General features: G+C 38.6%; 1 long non-coding RNA gene across 3 annotated transcripts in view; it reads left to right on the top strand.

Moving 5' to 3' along the window:
• The window catches only part of LOC134549555 (uncharacterized), a 47,204-nt gene that overhangs the window by 16,635 nt on the left and 7,895 nt on the right, over positions 1-22,674 (top strand). The window contains exons 3-9 of one of the 3 annotated variants that reach the window (XR_010080133.1): positions 2,844-2,931; positions 3,504-3,574; positions 8,374-8,570; positions 9,173-9,300; positions 17,085-17,144; positions 17,915-18,097; positions 19,686-19,848. This is a non-coding gene — a long non-coding RNA (uncharacterized LOC134549555). The remainder of the gene's footprint in view (positions 1-2,843; positions 2,932-3,503; positions 3,575-8,373; positions 8,571-9,172; positions 9,301-17,084; positions 17,145-17,914; positions 18,098-19,685; positions 19,849-22,674) is intronic. The other 2 variants (XR_010080131.1, XR_010080132.1) reach the window with 2 other exon arrangements.

The raw sequence follows: 22,674 nt of genomic DNA on the forward strand, positions 1-22,674 counted from the left end.
TCTAAATGCAATTTATTTGAGATATTACCAGCGAAAGCACAGTAACATTTAAAGGGGATTTGTGTTTCTGCTTGACATTCCTTGGCTAGTATGTCTAGCACAAAAGTCACAGAACTACTGACAAAATCCAAGATATAGTGTGTTTTATTCTGGATTTGTAAACATTCATCCCAAACAGAGATCTATGCTCCAAATTAGCAACCCTGAGTACAGTAAAACAGTCCTAGAATTTTAGCTACTGTATTAAATATAAAAACGATTCATTTTGTATAACACCATTTTGTAAGGTAGTTTATGATTGTCAGTAATACGAGTCCACAGAGCTCAGTGGCTGTCTGTAATCAAGATGATTAATCCCCTTTTGTTAGAGACTTGATTCTGAGAAAAAAGCTCTCCAGCATGCTGGTGCTGTTCTGTATCAAATTTTGATTTGTAAGAAAGAAGAACATCTTAAAATTTTATGCAGAAAGCAGCTCAGCTCCATTTGAATCTGTTCACAGGACCAATCTCCTCCAGGGCCTGTGTCCCTGGCGTGGACATTTGGTGCACATCTGCAACCATGTTCAGTTTCCTCCCAAGGAATTCAGTCCATGTGTGGTGAAATAACTCTGTGAATCCAGCAAATTCCCAGCAAGTGGCCATGAGTGGGGAATTTAACTCAAAGCTGCAGCACAGCTCTGAACCAAACAAATGTAGATGTCATAGCTTGTCTCCTTTATTGAGCTTTGCATGGGTAACTTGGTAAAGAAGCTCTGTGTTCAGGGCTGAAAATGAGAATATTTTTTTGCAGGCAATATTGCACAGGTAATTTGAAAACCAGCATTTAATTTTATTGACTCATATGCTATATAGATGAATCCTGTCTAACTCTGAGCACTTCAGGTTTTCCCAGCTAAATTCTATGACCAAAAAACATTAGAAAAGGAAAACTTTTGCAGTTAATCTCAAATGTGCCTTCATATGTGAATTTGAGACCTACCTAAATGTGAAAAATATACATGTCTTCAGATTTGTTTGTTTAGCTTTTCTGAATGCAAATGATCATACATGCAAAGAATTATTTTAATTGGCATAACTGGTACCATTTCTTTTTGTTTAACTTCATGCAACTTACTTCATTTCCCATTGCAACAAGCAGGGATTTTTTTTCCCTCCTGAAATGGTTACAGCTCAGCCTTTTGGAAATTAAGAACTGTTACCTCAACAGTGAGTTCTTCATGTTGCCACATGTGAAAACATATAAATATGCAGATAGTGTGTATGCAGTGTGAAGATGGCTAATCAGAGCTTACTGTGTAATTCTTAGTGGGTGTGGGAAGGAAATGAGATAAAAGTGTGAAGGGTAAGGTTCATGAAGAACCAAATGGGGAAAGTGGGATAGAAAAGTATCTAAGTCCCTTTCTGCCCCAAGGAGTGGGGAAGAAAATGCTCTGCAGTGTTTGTGTTTAGAAAGAGGGAGACAGGGAATTCTGACTTGATCAATGGAAATATTGAGAAAATGTCTGGGAGACTCATTTTCCTGATAATCCTGGAGTTTGCTCCTCTCTAGATTTCCCTATGCAGAGGCATTTTTTCCTCTGCTTTAGGGCCCTGAGAAATAGAAAAGAAGATGTCATCTCAAGCTAATTCCATAAACACTGCTATCAGCAAAGGCATTTTAAACTGTCATAAAAAGGCCCATTGTGCAACTGGACTCTTGGAACAAGAATGGCTTATAGCTCAACCATTGTTAAAGGTTAATGTTCCTATCATTGCATTCCTTTTTCTAGTTCCCATAACCAGGCTGTAATGATAGATAAATATATGAGCTATTTCTTTGTGTTGGCAAAATCACAATTCAGAAAGACATAGTTTCCTAGGTTATTTTTAAACTAATATGCTGGTTTATAGCTAGATGAATAAACCCATCTTTTTTTAAGAGAAAAGACTTTTAATGTTCTGTTGCTTTTGCAGAATGTGAGCATTTGTGAACGTTTTTGTCTATCAAAACAGAGTAACAGCTTTATGAAGCCAACTCATGAACTGAAAAGGAAACTAATTAAAACAATAACCTTAATTTATTGTTGCCAAATGTTAACCAATCTTGTACTTTCCACAATTACTTTTACTATTGTACAATAATTTGAATGTCTTTGTTGTGTATTGTTATGTTCCTGTAAGTGCTGAATGCTGATTCCGGGGCAGAAATTCTATTTTCTGTTAGCTGAGTGAGCAGCAGAGTCTGCACGTGTCTCTTCCAAGCTCTCCCAGTTTTCTTACAAGAAGCAGAGAAATGTTTTCTCTGTTTTAGTGAGTTGCTGTGCTCAGTGCACCAGGAGTGTTTTCTATCAGCAGGGTGCTCTGATAAAATGTTATAACTCCTAAGAAACTCTACAGACTGAGGTCTAAAAGTTTTCCTATGATGTGGCAGGGGTAGAGCATCATGGCTCAGGCTTGCTTTAAAACTCAGGAAGGGGAAGATTCAGTCTTCACAGCTTCATCCCATTTAGAGAAGCTTCTGAACATCTACAAAATTCCTCTTGGCCAGCACTGCTCAAACATCTGCAGAGCTGCAGGTGCTTCTGTGCAGGTGGGTCTGAGTGATGGAGCTTGTGCATCCTTCACTCAGTGTTTTTCAGGCCATTTTTTGATGAATCCTTAGCACAGCTGTGCTGTGCTGTGCTCAGCACCTCTTCAGAAGGGTTGAATGAAGCACTTCTGCTCCTGGTTACAGGTTTTCTGGTTCAGGGACAAACTGAGGGGGAGAAGAAGGCCAGCTGCAGCTACCTCCTATTTTTGGAGTCAATCCACTGGAAACCGATTCTGTGCTAAAAGTAATCCCAAATAATTTCTTTTTCTTATAGGCAAAGACAGCATTCTAGTAACCCTTTCCTGGCTCGTGGTGGTTTTGAAAGGAAGTAAATAATTTCCCATTTAACAATCCCAAGGAAGGTAAGTTGATGAGACATTTTGATATCATGGCCTCGTGGTAGTGATGTATCCTAGTGAACAGAACGTGGGCTCCAGATGGCATTTGAGTCCTGGTTCCCTGCAGAGATTTGATAATTAGATTGTGATAAATGTCCCTAAGCAAGAGATGGGTGGGAAGCCCAATTAAGGAAATTCTTAAGGAAATTCTTGGGTTTTGACACAAGAAGAAATAATGATTGCTCTTTGTATATCAGTAGTATAGCTGCCAGTATTGTTCAGGTAAACTGTTAGGTAACTTTTTAATAGAAAATTTAGACCTCAATAAAAAAAAATCCAACAACCTAACATCCAGACAATAAAAGAGAAATGGAAACGTGTATTAATCTTTCAAAAAGAACAAATACTGCTGGTGCATCTTTATGAAAAGTGAACTGCCCTTTAACACTTCAACTGTTTTCTGAAATTACCTGTAAAATTATGGACATTAGCTGTTAGGCTGCTGCTATATTGGCTCTGAATGCAAAGAAATGATAATGCACATTTTTAAACTCTGTTATCATTAAAGGAACCTCCTGCTCTTGTTCCTGGTGCAGATCCACTGCTGGCAGTGCTGTGTGTTGGCTGTTGATCCAGAGGAGCAGGTACCCCTGTTCACAAGTTTCACGTGAGTACAACTTAGATTTGCCTCTTGTCAGCATGAAGGTAGCAACTCTAATATGTTTTTAGGTTATACATTTTTATTTATGGACTTTTTTTAGCCTTCTGTGCAAGCCTTCTGTTGTGTCTATCAGGAACATCAGAGAAAAGCATCCGTGGTATTTGAGGAGGAGGTTATGAGACAGAATGTGGCGGCAGTCATTGGGACTAAATACGTTTTAACAGACACAGTGATACACAACTGTTATTCCCATTTCCATGGGCTTTGCCTCTCTTTTCATCTTTATCTCTTTTGTCCCTCTTTTGCCTCTCTTTAATGATGTTTTAGAGATCAGGATTTCCCGTTTCGTTCCCGGTTGCAAGGTTGGCTGTATTAAAACTGAACAAACTGGCAGTATTATTTTATGTCCTGATGAAGCAGATGTCCCTGAAGAATGAGGCAAATGGGTCTTTATCTTTACAGCATGAGGGACACAAAGTGGGATACCTGCACTTTTTAAGTGCTTATATGGAAAAATTCTCTTAGTTCTGCTGTTCTGGACAGACAACGTGAATGCAGCTCTTTGCAAGATCTCAAATTATTATCTGCTTTTCCTTCACTGTGATTATAAAATTAATATGATTTCAGATACTAGTCTAGGTGCATCTTCTTCAAACTTCTGCACATTTTAAGCAATGAAATAGGCCTATAGATTTTGGCCTCTGGTAAAAGGCTATAATAATACAGATAAATGCATGACTGTTTGCCCACAATATATGAGTATTTGTAAGAAAGCAAAAAAATCGATGAAATGAAAAGAAATCTAGGAGAAGTTTTATTCAAGCGATCTTCTTAGAATGGGGAAAACCATTGGCTCTTTGTGTACAAAAAGGCTGTGTTTATCTAAGTAAGGAGATATGTAGTATAACAGTTTGGTTGATGCCTATAACGTGAAGAATAAGGAGATCTTGTTACATAAAATAACCCTGTTCTCTTAAGGCTCCTTCCTCCAGTTTTACTAAACATGTTTATGAAGCCTGTACAACACCCAGAATTTAAGAAACTTCTTGTAAAATGTCACCTATTACAATATAGGGCAATGCAATACTCTACAGTCTTCCAATTTTTACAGAATACAACCCTAAATACTGAGGTTCTACAAAAGATTGATTTGCTAAACCTAACTCTAATTTTTATTCAGCGTTAAAATTAACCTAACCCAGAAGCATACTTTTTATTAGAAACAGAAAAATTATGAAGAAGTTTTTGCTAAATTGAAAACAAGTAGGTGCTTTGCTGGTTTTTGCTTCAGTTTTGCTTTAGGTTTTTAAGCTCCCTTGTGACACTGTCATACAGAAAGTGAAATATTTTTAAAATGATAGATTTTTAACTTGGGCTTGGACTGATAATGAAGTTTAAATACAAATTTCAACTTTTAAAGTTTTCACAAAAGGAGAACAGCAGTGGGTTTTAAGAAAGGAGTGTATTTTTTTTTTCACTGTAAGTATTCTACTTAGATTTTCATAACTCTCAAAATTATTTCTAAAAACATTTTGGAGTTAAGTCTACTCCTTCTGAAACTAGAGTGCTTTAATTCGAAACAGATTAATCTTAAAAAGTAAAAAAATCATGCTACAAAGGAAATTTTGACCTTAAAATGATTTTTAGAATGACTTCGTCTGATCAATCTATCACACTAAAAACATGTGACACGATTTGTAAGAGGATATGGACAAATTCAGGTGGATTTTACAATTCGCTTGTCACATTCCTATATAAAAGGGGAAATCTGTTTTATAGAAAATAGTTTTTATTTCATTGTATAAAGAAAGTTTCAGCCCTAATCCTCTTTAGCACTTAGACATTAGTATGTATTATATTTTTTTAACTATAATTCTAGGAATTCTTGTTTCAAGGGAACTCCCCCAGCACTTAGAGCTGGATGCTGCAGTGCAGTTGTGAAGAATGTTGTTCTGCAAGCTGAGAGAGATTGATTAGGAAACTTTCACAAAAACAAAATCCTACTTCCCTTCTCTCCCCTCTCTCTTCTTCCAGTCCTCCAGTTAAACAACCCCCTGTGATAAAAAATACCATTTAAAACTGTGTGACACATTCTGAGGAAGACTGCTGGGCTTAATTTCCTTTCTGTTTTTCCTTGCCTCCCTATGTAACCTCTAATGTCATAGTTCAGAAGGGTTTTTTTGGCAGGAGGAGAGAGAGCTGTGTCAAGAGCAGGGGCAGCTCGTGATGTGCTTTAGTGTGGTCTGCAAACACAAACCTTGGGTAACAGCCAAAGAAACTCTGGGGACAGTGGGGGAAAGAGCAGGATGAGCGTGGCCAATAAAAGGTGCCTCTGTAGGGTATGGCCACAAAGAGATTGGTCATATGGTGAATATTTTTTCTCACAGTAAATTTGTTGCACATGTAAACTTACTTTTGTAGTAACAGAGCACGGAAGATGGCTGGGGATGAACATACCCTTCTCTTACGTGTAAAATTCATTCAAGAAACAAGAAAAGGCTGCTTTGAGAGTGGAGCCAGTGCCACATTTCAGGCTTTGGGTGTTCACATTTACAGGGCAGCCCCCTCAGCATCCCCCTCATCCCCGTGTGATGTCAGGGGATGTGAGCTCCCATCCAGCACTGCCAATGGCCGTGACTCATGCTCAGAGATGGAGCTAATTGTGGTTGCATTTCTGATGCTAATGCCGCTGCTTGCTTTTTACAGGAAAGAAACAGGAAAGAGGGAAAAGGGACAGCATTCTCCTTTCTAGCAGCTACACAATAAAGTGTAGCTTTCAAAATAAATGACCGGGTTTTTTCCAATTTTTTTAAGGGGGGAAAAAATCCTCCTGAGATGCAATCTTGAGTAAAGTACAAGAAGTTCCCAAAGGATGCTGAACATGAGCAAAAACATTTTCAGCATACTTATAATAATGCTGTGTTTACTTTGTCAATTAATGATTCATTACCCAAAACAGCTTGTGCATTACAAATGGCTCTGCACTGTATTTATGGAGCTGCAAACTGTAAATGGCAAAGATGGCTTCACTTTTCTTGCAGCCATTTGTTTATCTGACTACCAGAAAACAGAGCTGGAGAGAGAGTGGAGGGTATCATATGTTTATTTGTTTAGTCTTGCAGTGTCTTTGCTCTTTGATGAGGAGCTCCTACACTCTCCATGGGAGAACAGGGCATTCTTGGGTCTGAGCAGAGACCTGGGCCACAAATTTTCTCTATTCCCCTTCCAAGACCTGTTGCTCCACTGCCTCCATGGGCAGAGGGACCCCACAATTGCCTAAAAGCTGAAGGCACAAAGGCAACTGGTTTCCAAGAGCCATTACGAGCTGGTCATGCAACTTGTGCTACAGGACAGGAAAGAGGTCAGGCCAAGAATTCCACTGGTGTAAATCAGTCCAGCCTGTCTGGGCTTTAATGGAACGGGCTGATTTATACCCATAGTGGGGAATCTGACCTGCCACAGACAGAGATGGGAATTGTAGCACAGCTAAATTCAGTGGGAGCTGTGCTCCCTTGTCACGTGTGCAGCAGAGATGAGGTCCTGCAGCTGTGGGAGATGCATCTCGGATTTCCCCACTCTGGTGTTCTGAAACTTACAGCAGAGCTTTTCAATCACGGCACATTTTTATTTTATTTCATTGCCATCAGGCCGTCTGAGCTTGGTTAAACATGTGGTTGTAACTTTATTAGACTTCTTCTAAAATTGATTTCACTTCGATGGCTTTCACCTCGATAAATTACATCATAAATGGACATAGGTGAAAGCTGGAATCTTCTAAAATTAGTCCAAAAGAACAAGTTCAATGGTTTTACTTTGCATGATAGATGCAGAATTGGATCAAAAGCCCATCATGGAGAAACTGTCTTGCCTTCAAAAGGCCATTCTAAGCAGGCTTTGCCATTGCTGGTGCAAAAGATCCAAGCTGTTTATTTGCAGCCTTATGTTCAGAGCAGTTTGGTACACATTCAAAAACAAGCCCACAGAGGATTTGCTCAGAAGGCCTCAGGCATCCAGCTCTTCTCAGAGAGTCCAAGGTGCACACACTCCGTGTCTAACATCCAAAGGAAGAGTGGGAACTGCTGCATGAACTGAAAAGCAGCCAGGGCTTCTCAAACCAGCAGGTAGAGAGGATGAAGGGCAGCAAATATCTTGTATCTATAAAGGAGAGCAAGTACACTTTGTTCAGCATCACTAGACTCCCCACTTGGGATTCATGTAAAGGAGCTCAGCTGTGAGCTGTGAGAGAGAAGAGCTTTGAATCCCCTTACAGAAACTATTATTGCTTTAAATAAACCTGTCATTTCCTGGCTGTGCAAAATTTGCATATTCCTTGAATATTATGGTATCAATACAGAGATATTAATCAATAGTTTCAGATAGTGGCTGCAAATCATCTTTCCCCCCAGCTTATTTTTTTTTTTGTTCATACTATTATCAGCTTTTGCTAGCACTGTGTATCTCATGAATGCCAGCTAACCAGGCTGATATAAATCTTAGAGCTGTGAGAACTGAAAAGATATTTGCAAGCAATTATGCAATAACTGCATTAAAATAAAACAAATTGGGGCCAAAGTCTAGACATTTGCCTTTCAGTTATGTGATTCTTATCTCTGTCATTGAGTTTCTCCATGGAGATGGTCAGTAAAGTCTCCCCACAGAAGAAAAGATAAAAGGTCACCAGCAGAGTTGGCCAAACAGTACATTTGAAACTGATACTGTATAATTTTTCATTACTGAGTTCATTAAAAATGTAAAGGCAAATTATGCATTATTTTAATTGATAAGCCTTCTATATGTTTCACCAGTAACTCTCCTGCATTCCAAAGAGTTTGGATCCAATACCTTATAGAAAACAGCAAAATGAGGGCAGTTTCCAGATAAGCAAATGCTGGATTCAGATATGGAAACTAAACAAGAACTCTGCAGGTCAGGACTCAAGACAAATTCCAGAACTGAATGGAACAAAGCCCATACAAGCTTGAGGTGTCCTTTTGGAGAGAGAGTGAGTATACTGTGTATCTTTGCAAATTACTGCTGGTAGCCTTTAATTTCTTCTGCAGAATTTGACTCAGTGACTGGAATTAAGGGCTTTGTATGAATTCAAACAGGGTATGAGCAAGTAGAGAGTACCTACAAATACAGGAAACTTATAGACATAATCAAGACATAATCATATGTAGAACCAAAAGTACGGTGTGGCTTCAAATCATATTCAATTAGCAGTTGCATTGGCAGACCTACAGAAACCACTGGGATTTGTCACACAGGTGAGATTAGGAGAATTTGGACTCCTAATCAGATTTTACAGCTATCAAGTGATGTATTGTGATGTGTTTTGGACTCAGTAGAGGAGCTTCTGTCCTCAGAGCATACAGTGGAGAAAAGGCCAAAAACATTAGATCTTTTTGGAGAAAACAAGATGAAGGTAAAGCAAGCAGTCTGGTGGGGTTGATGGTGATCTGATGGGATCCAATTGTCAGTTTTTCCTAAATGCTGCTCCATGGTGTTTTGATTTATGAAGAAAACTGTTGGAAGCTTCATTTTATGAGAATGTAAACTAGACAACCTCAGTATACAGCTGATCTCTTGTTTCTTTAATGTCAGGCAAGAACGTTGGAGAAGTCCTGTGTTTATATCTTTATTTCCAAAATCCTGTTGTCTTATGATGTATTAGATTGCCAATTCAGATGCTTCCAGAAACCTGGTCTAGTGCCCTCACCTAGGCTGTCTAGGTAAGTTTGTATTGAATTCATTGTTGTCATAGAACAGCCACGTATTTTGGGATTTTTTTTTCCTTTTAACTTGAAGGAATATTTACAGAGTGCATTATTTTTATTTAATGGTTTCTCCATTTGAAAACTTTGGGTAAGGATGAATGTGCAGACACTACTGATGATTCTTTTCTGCCAAGTATTTATATTTACAGTACTGGAGCTAATTTGTTTAAAGCTATAGCAATTTGACCTACCTGAGCTGCAGAAAATTCTCTGGATCTTTTCTTTTTTTAGGGAGAATTGGAAAATAATCCTTAAGAATAAATAATTTCATATATAATAAGAGGGTCATGTGATAAGAGAAGGGAAAGAGAATTTCTCACAACACCTAACAAAGTTCAGGGAGTATTCATTATTAGGTGGTCAGTAATCTACATGATATTTGAGGCAAAAAGAAAATGTTTAAGATATGGTAGCATGTTAATATGTAAAATGAGAAACTGTGGTTCACATGGGTTCTTATTAATTGTCACGTTCAGTAAAAGTATATTTTCATTCTTTCCACAAATTTTTTTGCTGTTCTGAGAACAGAGGAGGTTTGAATGTGCTCGAGCATACCCATGATGTGTTTTTACAACCAAGTTCATGGTCCCCAGCTCAGTTTGCCCCTTACTTTATCAGTCCCTCCCACCAGGATTTCTTGATGCAAACAGAGAGTCAAGACCTGTGAATAAATCCCCTGCTGTCACCTCAGACATATTGTTTTGAGGTTCTTTTCTCACTTATTTCCATGTTGGACTCTCACATTTATGTTTCTCTCTCCAAGTACTAATATTACTTCTTCTCTGAGGATTTTTTCTTGAACTGCTTGAGGTTGTTGATAGACAACCACTTACTGAAGACCCTACCAACAGCACTCATAAGAATGCCAGAATAAGAAAAACAGGATAGTATCTTTTGCAACTGGATCAGTAAAAATGTTGGTTGTCTTTTAGAACCATATGATTTCATCCTAAACTTCTTCTTAAGCATGGAGTGAAATAACAATAGGAGTTATTTCTTCTTGAGTGAGTCTTTTCTTGCAATTAATTTAGAGAGAATTGAGGCTATTACCATCTCTTGGAATGTTTCACTCACCATTAAGACCCCCTTCTTCCAAATTACTCATCTAGAATCACAATTAGTCTCCCACAGGGGTTTTCTTTTCGGTGTCACTTTCAAAGAAAGTGATTTATGAGATTACTCTGCTAAGGGCATGAAAATGTCCTTTATTGCAAGACTTTATCATGCCTTATTGCAAGGGATCCAGCCTCTCTCATAACATAACCCCAAGTGTTGGAGCCAGTGAAGGTTTTTTCAGGGATTTTTAGTCAGGGAAGTTTGCATGGGAGCTGGGTTTTGTCTAGGATTCATGTAGGTGAATACAAGCAGAAAAAGCATGCATTAACCCAAACAGTCTAAGCACTTTCTCACACAACCTCAAGAGAAACAATATTTTAAGTTTTGAACTATAGTAATTTGATAACTTCTAAGCTTGGCACTTGACAGCTTGCATCCACTGATACTGGTAGATGAGGAGTTTGGCACACAATACATTAAAAAAATCCTTCCCTTTGAGGAAGGATTTACAATGTTAGTGCTATGCTTGGATACAAATGCTCTCCAGAATTCATCCTGTTATCATCTGAGGTTTTGAGTTCAGGCTTTTTAGAAAACTGCATATGAACTGAACTAGTCAGTGCATTCTCTCCCTTTATGACCCTTGTAGAGAACCACTAAACAACCTGAGCTGTTCCTATCTCTGAAACTTTCCTTGTGTCAATAGTGGCCTTAAAAAAACAAAAGCAAAAAAGAAAGAAAGAAGGAAAGAAAGAAAAAAAGTAGCATATTTCAAACCCGCTAGAAAATAACTTTTGATGTCTGATGGTTAAAGCTTTAACTAGTTATTTTCTTATCCCTCTGTGTATTTATAATCCCTCTTGAATTCCAGCACATTTTGTTTTGACATTTTTCTTAGTAGTTACCAAGACTTATATGAATAGTTTCAATCTACTCCAGAACTGTGATACAAAATAAAATACACCAAAGATTTAAATGATATAAACAGCTAAGTAGTGAATACTTAACCATGTGATGGCAGGAGAGCTTGGGGACTCACTTTCAAAATGAAGTTGCTTTCACTCCCTTTTACATAGGTTTTAGTCAAAGTAGTTATGATTCTAGACCATGAAGAATAAAGTACTGAATGTGGAAGGCATCCTTAAATGCTTTATTTTGATACTTAGACAATTTAACAAACAAACATATTGATTAAAGAGACACTGTGTGAGGAAAGAATCATTTGTTTATTAAGTCTCTGGTTGATTGATTCTCCAAATAAAAGAATTTCTAGAATGAATTCCTAATTTCCCAAGTTATACACTTGTCTTTTTGTATTTCATTATCGAATTGATATGTTTAGATTGTTCCTTTTTAGTTCTCTTGCAATTAGACCTGTTTATTGCCTTTTTTTCTGTTTGAATAACTTTGGAACAATTGCAATTTTTATTTGGTCAAATTTCACAGGAATTTACTTATCTCCATCTTGTAATATTAGTGCTGTACAGACTCTGAGAAATTGCAGCCAGATTAAAATTAGTTTAGGAGGCCATTGCTTCTGTCAATATTCTTTTTTTTTTTCCTTTCTACAGAAATGAAGGATAAAATATCATTCTAATTGCACAATCCTTTCCATTTAGATTGCAAAAGGAAGGGTTCTTCCAAAGAACTTATTATGGTTGTGTCTTATTTCTGTTGCAGTTGTCTGAGGCCCCAGTTAAAATCTTAGTCATGTTATTCTAGGCATTAGTTTAATACATAGAAGCAGTTCTTGCTCAGCAAACTTATATTTAGGAGGCAAAGCAAATAGATAAAAGAGAAGAAAATATTTTATCCAGTCTTTTACAGACAGATTGAATTTTATCTTCACTGCAAAAAGGCAGCACAAGAAAGTGTTCCTGAAACAAGGTTGATACGTGAAATTAAAATTCTAGTGAATGTGTGGAGCAAAAGTCAAAGTTCTCTCAATGTAGCTGCAATCATGGGGATGAGATTAGTATAAAGTGGTCTGCCTAGAATTCTACTTTGACCAAAATTACTTGACATAAAATCATCATCCTGCTAATTCTCCCCACCATACTCAGCTGTTAATACCTTAGTAAAGGGGTTTAGTGCTGCTTATGAGGCTTTTAGTGGTAAGTATTGAGTCCTGTCTCTTGAATGCTGAATCAGTGAGAAGCAAACTACACATAACTCATCACTACAAAAAGTCAGATATTTCTTTGTTAAGGTCTTCCTTACCCTGTGAAAAGTTACTGCCTGGTTTTGGTCTGTGACTTTAGGAAAAGGGCCATACAAAGGGCATTTGTTTGAAAAAATGCAATTAAAAAGATCAATTAATTTCCTATTTGCTTTCTCTCTCCAATTGATTTTAACCACATCTCCATGTGAGATATGTCTAGTTAATTGCCATCTCCAAAGTTAAATATTGATTCTGACACCAGCTCTCCAGATAAGAGAGGTTACTTTCCACATAAAACACATGTTGAGAACAAACTTTCTCATGTATCAGAAACAAACCAGCTTCATTATTCACATTTCAATTGTATTATAGGTCTCTATAATTTATTCTAGTCCTACTCCATCCTTTTATGGTTCCAATGGGCTGCTCTTCATTGCTATTGCTGACCCACTTTCAATAGTGCATTAAGTTATGTGATTAACATCTGTCACATGTTGTTTGTACTCTCTTCTTCTCCCCAGGGATGGAAGTGTGTGCAGTGAAGTGTCCTGTAGATTTGTTATTTTAGATATGAATGTTGTTGTGTATCTATTAAAGCAAGGTCAGGGCCTTACTTTTGGACAAAAAATTGTGTTTGTGATGCATTTTCCCCTCTGCCCTGATTACAAATAACAATATTGTGAGTAAAATTAACATTCAGACTTCATTTTGTAGCAGCAATATGACATCTTTTTTTTTTAACAGCTTCTGTCAGTGTTTTGTTTTTCTATATTTGTTCTTACAGAAAGGCATGTCTGCTTATCAGTGAATTATCTGAGTCCAAAATGTTTTTTGGATCATAGATTATCTTTTACCATTAGTAGCCACACTGAAGATATTATATGGACATGTATATATGGTACTAACAGTATTTTAACCTTAGAAAAATTAGTACTGGCAGTAAAAAGCAGTCCTTCATCAAGAAGGATGATGGGCACAGTTTTACAGCGCTTTAATTTTTATCTTGTTTTTTCTCATTTGTGGTTTCTGAAGTGATTCCTCATGGAACCTGCCTTTGCTTTCCTTGCTCATTTTTTTTGCCCAGTTTATTTCTGGTCATCTTGGCCTATGCAAAAGCTAGAAGCTGCGAGCCATTAGGTTTTAAAAATGTGAAAACATGTTTTTGTATTTATTGGGCTGTTTCAGACTGAAGTGTTGGAAACAGCTGGGAGGCTAATCAGAAACTTTCTGAGAAATACTAATTAATGAAAAATTTAGTGGTCTGGATTGCTTTTAGCACAAGAGGCTCATTCCTTGTCAGGTTTCTATGTCCATGGGATGTTTGCTTTGTTATCCTAGGAGCACTTTCTAAATGGAAAAAGGAAAGTTTGAACAAAGAATGCACGATAACAGAAAACGAGAAGATTATAAATATGAACTCTGGCTCTCCTAAACCAAATGGCTAAACTCTAATTAACCTCATTGGGCCCAGGATTTCATCCTGAAGGTTTCTAATATTTTTCAAGCTATAGAATGTAAGTGTGAAGAAATACTATTACCCATGGTATACAAAAGTGGAGGATGCCAAGGACTACAGTGTATTTAATGAAGATTTTTCTGAAATTTTCAGAAAGATTTCTCTGTGTCACTGAGAGTCACTGTCACCAGGCTTGCCACATGGGAGTGATTTTCTCTGTCACACTCAACTCTTTGAAGCAAGGACAATTGTGAAATCTGGCATATCATGTTTCAGTACTGCCTCTTGCATCCCTCCTCCTTCCCTCCTTGTTGCCTTGTCTAATGTAATTCTCCATTTTGTTCTGGTTTTTCCTGGGACAGCCCACAGAGCACAACAATATCCATTTGCTTTGGTTTGGGGTACCTGACTTTTCCAAGCTGAATGAACAGTTGAACAGCTCGATTGTTGAACTGAACAGAACAAGCCAATGGAACAACTTCATGTTACATTTTTCACATAAGACCTCTAAGCCAGTGTTGCAAGGATAGCTAAGACTACAACAGGGAGAAGACCTGGATACAAGAGAGGCTATTTTCTCCACAAAATCAATCTCCTCATTTAGCAGCCTAGGTTGAGAAGCTGTCATTTGCTAAGCTGCTGTGACAAGATGCCTCCAGGTGACCACATCCTCAGGCAGAGAGAGCCAAGATTAAACCATTCTGTCAGATGGAAAGCAAGGCCTTAAAATTGGAGAAGAATCTTCAGAACTGAAGAGAACATTCAGTTCCTGGTGTCAAGCTTAGAGGTTGCCAGAACTTCAAGAGCATACTTGAATTAACCTTTCATGTCATGGAGTGCAAAATGAAAGGTCTGTTTTGTGCAGTAGGCTCTCTTCACCCTTCCTCTAGGACTCTGGGAATCTTCTGGATCCTCTTGGGCTCTGCAGCAGTAAGAAATGATAGAAAAGTCTTTTACTTAGAAGAATTTGGTACCACAAGTAGCTGGGCTACCCTGGGCCCCTGTGTCAGGTAGTTAATCCAGAAGCCAACAGGAGCTTTGTGACTACACCTAATAGTGAGCATGAGTTACTGGAGATGCCTCTGCTTCCTGTTGAATATTATTATAAGGGTAATTTCTCGTGGAGTTAATTATGTCTAATGTCAAATTACAATTTGCCAGTGTTGATTATAATTGGTTGTGTTTTGCTGCACACAGAAATTCCTAATGCTGCCTTGTTTAAATCATAGTTCTGGATTAGCAGTTAAGAAGGATTCTTTGGAGTGGAGAACTGACAACTGTAATTGTGCAATGAAATAATTGAAGCGTGCTAAGCAATTAAGGAGTCTATTTATAGCCAGAACATATTTCTGACTCTTTTTGCCATCCTCCTTTTTTGTTACCTTATGTATAAGGGAAAGAAACAGCAGAGTTGTGTTCCCATAGCTTAACCAGAAACAGTAAATGTGTTGTATAAAAGTAGGATCAGTGGGTAGCACTGCATTAAAGATGTCAGAATGTGGGTTTGGTGGCCAGGTCAGGGACAGGGACAGATTCTGATTTGTGTGAGTCAAAGAACTTGGCAAATTTCTTGATGAAATGTCTCATCCAAAATGCAGTGTCGTTCCTCCTTTGCTCACCTTCTCCAGGGACAGTGCTCCTCTTGAGCAATGTGGGTCAGCTGCTCCTCTGTGAAAGTTTCGTCACTCATCTCAGCCTCAAGAAAGTGATATGCTGTTCCTTAAAGATTTTGGCAAAAGCTCACTGGAAGAGGGGCCTGCACATTGTTTGCAAAGGGGCCAGGGCCAAACCCATGAATCTGGTTTATGATTCAGGGACTGGAATCTGAATAATCTGAAGGAATTCACTCTTGGAGTCCTGGTTTTGGCCTATTGTAGCTACTTTCTTGGGTTTATTTCTTTGTTTTTATATTGATGAGACATTTGAGCAGTATAAATCATAATGAATCCAAAAATACCTGAATTCAAAAAATGACCCCAAGTCATGTATTTGAGTCTGGGGCAAAGAACATGGGGTTGTGCTTTGTCTTTTGACTGCTGCTCATCCCTATCTCTGCTGCACGATTGTAAGAAGACAGGGTCCACTTTTCATGAGAAGAGAGAAGATTATCACTAGTACAGAGAGGAAATATGTAAGAGACTGTAATGAAAGAGCTGAGGACATGGTTCATGGCAAACAGGTGAAATAAAACTGTTAGTTGCTGTAAAGACAGTAACTATTCAGCAGCTGGGGATAAGTTCTTGTGAATTGTACTAACACACAATTCAGTCACATCAATTTTTTGTCAGAGCAGGTTGTGTAGCAGGAAAAAGAACTATTATGTCTCTCATGTTCCATTTCTTGTGCTTATTTTAGTCATGGCTGTAAACTGTACTGAGGGTATTCTCTTGGTCTGCTCTTCCTATCAGAGATAACATAATTTCTTTGCTGTATCATTTCTAGGTCTCAGTATTTTCTCTTAAAAGTTAAAAATTACTTTCGTGATTGTAGAAGCAAATTCCTGTGCATTTTGCTTCATAGTACAGTTAAAGGTCTTTGAATCTAAAAGACTGAGATGCTAGTGAGACTTGAAAATTGTTCAATGTTAACTCAATTTTACTTTAGTATTAGATTAGCATTAGTTTTCAAACGCTTGTACCCCTTTTTAAGTTCTTAAGTTACACATTAAGCACAGTAAGCATTATAGATTTAGCCAGCAGTCTAGATAAGATCTGACAAGATTTGCTGTTTCCAAAATAACATGAAAACAGTCCTTCTTAATCCTCCACAATTCAGAAAAAAATAAACAGAAACTCTAAGGTATTTCTATTTGTCTAGACATAAACCCAAGTTTGGTTTTTTTTTCTGAACTAAAAACTTCCACAGTTGCTATTATATTTCCATGTAGAGACTAAACAAGGACAGGTCCCTGCTGAGGATTTCTGTCCCAGTCTCACTGCTAAGGATGGTAGGAAGCAATCTGGCAAGTTTTTTCCTCACTGACCTCTCCCATTTAGACAGACCTTCATGATGAAGGCTGATTTCTGGGCTTAGAAATTCTTCTTACCAAGTCACTTTGTTTTCTAGGTTGTGTAGCACATAATGTGCCACCAACTCCTTTATCAGCTGAGGTTTTGGGCTTCTTTGGTGAGTAGCCACCAGCTCAAGGACAGTGAAATTTGATCCAGAGTAGCTTTTTGCCCTTTTGCAAACGTTTTCTGCATTACAGGACCATCAGTTCTATGTGTTGGCTTTCACCTCAGAGAGTTAGGCACGAAACAGAAGAACTGCTGTTCCAGTGAAAGCCCAGCTAGTTTGTAGCCTAGTTTGGAGGGTATCACTGTTGGGGATAAACAGGCTCTTTCTCAGCTGGATGCACACACCCAACACCCACTGCAAGGGAAGGGTGTGGAGGAGATCTAGACATAACTCATCACCTTTAATGCAGCTCTAGGGTTTCTGGAATAAAAAGCCTTTAGAGGGGGTCTGAATGACAGTTCATGTAGCATTGGCGGGGGACATGCTAAAAAGTGTCCCTTAAGTTAGGCAGGATTGTGGGAATCTCAACCCTGGGGACACTCATTTGATAATTGAGCTAACAAAACAGGAAATCCCAGACAAAAAAAATAGCCACAAAGCCAATATATGTGCCATTGTAGTGTCACTGTGGGCCTGCTGTGCTTAAGAACAAAATCATAATCTTGCTGAAGGCTCCTTTATTGCCTACACCACTTTTCATTGTCCGGAGTTTTCAATTCCACAAATGAAAATTAGGGAGCGTCATTCCCTTTTTTTTTTTGCTGAGATGTGCTTTGTTGCTAAGCATTTTAACTGAAGTGCTTTGAGGCTAAAACCAAGACAAAGCACTTCAGTGTCACCTCTTTGCTAAATCGGTTCTCTGATGTTTGTGTTTGCAGAGGAGAGGGTCTAATGATGGGATCAGCCTGAATATGTTCAAACCTTGAAGCAGGACCTTCAGCTGCCAGCATACCAGAACATTAGGAGCTTAATACCGTGGTGTGGGACCTGAGAAATAAGGATTACATAGATTTAAAGATGCTGGCTTCATCCAGATAGAAAAGCTCCACGTAGCTCTACAGGTTTGTGGCCAACTGAGCTTTGCAAAAAAACAAAACAAAACCCCAAAAAATCCCTTGTGGGCCATAGTGGGCAACAAGCTGGGCAGGAATCAGCAGTGCAATCTTGCAAAAAGGGTTGAACATGTTGTATTTGGGTTGCACTGGTGAGAGTGGAAGCATATTGAGGGAAGGAAGCCTTTTGCTCTAACCAATACAGCGACAACAGTTTTAGAAAAGTCAGCAGTAATTAAAATGCCTTGCTGCCTGTTAGCAAGGAGGAGCCTGGGAGAGGGGTTTGCCAGCATACAGAGACATTCCAAAATATTGAGCAACTGCTGTCCAGCTCCACATTCATCCATCACAATGAACAGAGGGTCTTGCTGATTACGAGCTATGCATCTTTCTGTGGTTTTGGAGCCATCCTCAGCTGATCATTAAGAGATGGAGCTGAAGCACCTTTTTCTGTCTATTGAGGAATGCTGACACCAACTGAACAAAACACGAATTGATTGAGGGCTTGCCACTTCTAAGGATTTGCTTCAAAGTCAAGCCAATAGCTTCAGTCATATTGCTGTGCATGCAGTGATAGAGATGCTTGTAAGCAGTAATGGAGTGTTACACTAAGTGCTTATGATTGCACGAGTCTTTGTGAGCCAGAAAAAAGGATTGCAAATGCCAATGTGCGGAGATGACTGCCATTGCGCATTCCAGATTGTGCTCCTCCACCTGCAGCTGAATTCTCAGTGCTGGAATTCCTCCCAAGCCTTTTCAAGCCAACCATGTCATGGGAATGGCTGCCAGTGATTTATCCAGAGCTTGGCATGAGTCCTTGGCTGGGTGGGGAGGAAGAGTTTGGCCAACAGAGCAAACGAATAGAGTTGAAATGATTTTTATCCCAAAATTCTGATATGTCTACTTATGAAGAAAACCTTTTATTTTGCTGTTCTTACAGGAAATAGGCATTTATTTTTCTTTCACTTACATAATCTGTAGCAAATTCAGATAAAGTGCATCTGAAAACATTTCCCAGAAGCTGCATGTGGTGCTGTGGAATCAGTGCTGGGATGGTCACAGTTGAATGTGTCAGGCACCAATAAGCACAGAGTTCCTTGGGATATGGTCACAAATCAGATTCACTGGCCTCTCCTTTTGAAAGAATTTCTGAGTGTTACAAACTGGCTTGAACTGTTTTCTATCGTCACCATGAACATTTCTTTCAGCAATCTCAGCTCTTTCACAGCTATTTGCACGTCACACCTACTGAATCTGCTGTATTTCACATAAGAACTGCCATCAGTTCTGGTGAGTTAAAGGGCTTTCCCCAAAGTAGCCTGGTTTGACCTGTTCCTACTGCATCATGCCTTTTGCAGGGAAGCAGCTGAATCAAATGGCTTCGTCAGAGATGTTAAAAAGGATTACAATAGGCTTATTCCTCATTTGTTGGCATTGTTACCCTTGTCCAACTACTGGAGTGAGCCCAGATGAGCTAAACTTGGGACAGGTCCAGCCAAACAACAGTTCTGTCAGCCCTTTCTGCCTGAATGTTGTGATACAGACAATAACAAGCTGTGGAGTCACCTCTGTGATTTTACTTCATTTGTATTCACAGGGTAAGCCAACTCAGAATTGCAAGAATCTGTGAAACTGGACCAAATTAAATTTCTTTGACTCTTATTGATACAACCTTCTTCAAGCTTTAGAATCTTTAGCAGAAGGAAGACTTTTAAAGTGTCAAGCATGATAGAGATCACAGCAGGAGTGCACACTGACAGGTAACTCCATTATCTCTTGGTATATACACAAAGGGGGATCTCAGGACAATAAACCAATTGTGATGCTCTGTTGATATATGCAGGAGAGTTTTATCTTGATGAAAAAAGGTTAATGAGCTAATGAATGTTCTTCCCAGTCTCTTCTGCTGCTGCAGCAACCTGAGGTACAGGAGGGCCTCAGTCACAGAGGTTTTTGGAGCTGTGTTGATGATGCTCCAAAGGCCACGTTCATGTGCTGTGGATGGCCTCGGTCTGTGTCAGGCTTCTCAAATGCAACAGGGAAAGAGAGAGAACATACAACAAGAAGATTAATGAGGTGCAAACACTGCCCTTAATTCAACTATTATATAATTCATCATTTAGTGCCTTCAGTAGGTTTTGCAGAGGATGGAATCAGCGTTAGGTTCAGGCTCCTACTGGGGCTTGCAGGAAGGAGAAAGTAGCCCAGAAACACAGCCACAGTTCACTCTAAGATGATTTTGGTGGTGCTGAGAATCCCCTGTCAGCTGTCCCTGGCCCTGTGCAGACATCTGAGGCTTCCCAAATGTTAACCTCCACTCCTAGCATGAACCAACTTGCTTCTCCTTCTGAACTTGGCTTGCTAAATTAGTTTTGACATGGAATATTTGGAGTACAAACAGTCTATAAAATTTTAGTGGATAATGGTCTTTCTTCCCTGGCATAAGATTAACAAACCCAGGCAAAAAAAGCCAAACACTGTGCAGCTGTATTTGAACTGAATAATACAAGCTCTTACAACAACCTTCAGTGCAGAAATGAAATGAAATTTCCCTTAGAGTTTATTGATGTTTCCCATTATGACACAGTGAACATGGTTCAATTAATTCAATAAAGTTTTATATAAAACCAAAATGAATCTATAATTCTGCCATTAACTGCCCGCAATTAATATTATCTCTGCAGAAGGAGAGTCCCCTCAGTTTTATTCTTGATAATTCAGCCCCAGTAATTCAGTAATTCATCTTTATTTCCTCAGTGCCCCTTGAACAAAAACAGAGAATGCAACAACTTTAAATTATTTCTAATTTAACTATGTGTTTTTGAAAAAAGATATTTTATATTGGTGATTTCTTATGACTGGGAAAAAAAACATCCCTCTGTAGCCTTTCAGGAAATGCAGAATGCAGATAACAAATCTCTTAGCTATATTTTAGTTTTCACAAATTTTCATCTAGGAAGTGTTCTGAGAATTAATGTGTAATCTTTTCATCTGAACATCATAAACCATAGTGAACATCTGGTTTATGCAGCCTTACCATAACATGCCCACGAGACCTCAGAAAATTTTAGAAGATCGCTGCTGCCTTTGCAAACATGGGGACAGGTTAATAAGATTTTTGTTTCTAATTATAAATTAGTATTTTTTTCTTCTTAAAAGACTAGAGAATTTGTGCCATATGAAAGTAGTAAAGAAATAATAAAGTCGGAAATTTCAATGAACTAATTTTTTCTTTATAGGAGAAAATTAAATTAGACTTACAACCAACCTTTTACTGTTTTTTCACTTTGATGTTTGTCGTGTGAAGTTTCTTATAATGAAAGACACTTCTATATAAACTTTTTTTGGTCTGATTTTTGCTATAGCTGTCTTGCTAATAGTCTGTAATACAATATTATTTCTCCTCTTTGCTTGTTTTCCAGTAAATACTTAAATTGTAAAAAAAAAAAAAAAAAAAAAAAAAAAAGTGCAAAAAATTACAAAAGAAAGAAAACCCCTAAAAAATGACACCCAAATAAGTCCAGGTGAGGTTTTCACAAGAAAGTTTCTAAGAATGGATGCACAATTTTGCCCCTGACTCACTGGAGGTGAGAAGAAGTGTAGGAGCTCAGGAAGATCCCTCTGTGTCCAAAGCTGCCATCTGTCTGATGAGGGACACCAGGGGCACTCTGCATCTTCCCTGAGGCTCCAGAGTGCTGCCCCGGGGGTCATTCAGGTCTGCTGATCATTCTGAGCCTGCTGAGCATCTGTTCTCTTCCTCTCCTCCTTCCCCAGAAACCAAGGTGTTGAGAAGGAGCTGGTATTCATCTGGGTTTTATCACAACAGGGGCCAAGATATTAAATGGGTTTTCTGAAGCATTTCCAGAATCAATTACCTAGCTGGTGAAGAGATAAAAATGAGTTACAGATTGACTTGGATAAGATAAAATGAATGATTTTCATGGTATATGATATGTTCCAGTATTGTGATGCTGGAAAATAGCCCTAAGCAGTGAGCCCTGCATGTAGCAGTTTCACTCAGTTCACTGTTGTAAGCTCCAAACCAACATAAAGGAAAGAAAACCACTTGGAAAACAGAAAAACACTGTCCAGGGAGTAGAATCAGAGGGCTTGGGAAAAAAAATCTTGTGCTGACCTTACTCCAGCACCCCTGCTTCTCCTAGTACAGATACTCCTATTATATACTACAAAATTTGTTTAAGCAGAGGCATCTAAATGACTTGATGGACTGTAAAAAATTGGCTCATCTGTTTTTTTGTCTCATCTCAAGATTATTTAACTTGCTCTTTAAAGACCTCTGAAGACGGGAATCACCACACAGATTTATATCCTATTTCCTAATTTTTCCTTGAAAACTTGACAGTGAAGTGTGGAGTCCAGCAGCTCCGTGGTTGCTCTGTAGCTGCTGGGTTATCTCTGTCCTTGGAGACCAGTTCCAATGAATCTCTTTTTGAGAGCACTGGTAGGAGAGGATCATCATGGAAGCATTTGCTCATCCTTTTGGTCACTTTATCGAGCTCAGCAAAGGGCTGGAAGAGGTTCAGGAAACGCTGTCACAGGAGAGTTTCTGGTTTGTGTCATGCCTG

The sequence above is a fragment of the Prinia subflava genome, chromosome 4 (assembly GCF_021018805.1).
Source record: "Prinia subflava isolate CZ2003 ecotype Zambia chromosome 4, Cam_Psub_1.2, whole genome shotgun sequence".
Classification (NCBI taxonomy): domain Eukaryota; kingdom Metazoa; phylum Chordata; class Aves; order Passeriformes; family Cisticolidae; genus Prinia; species Prinia subflava.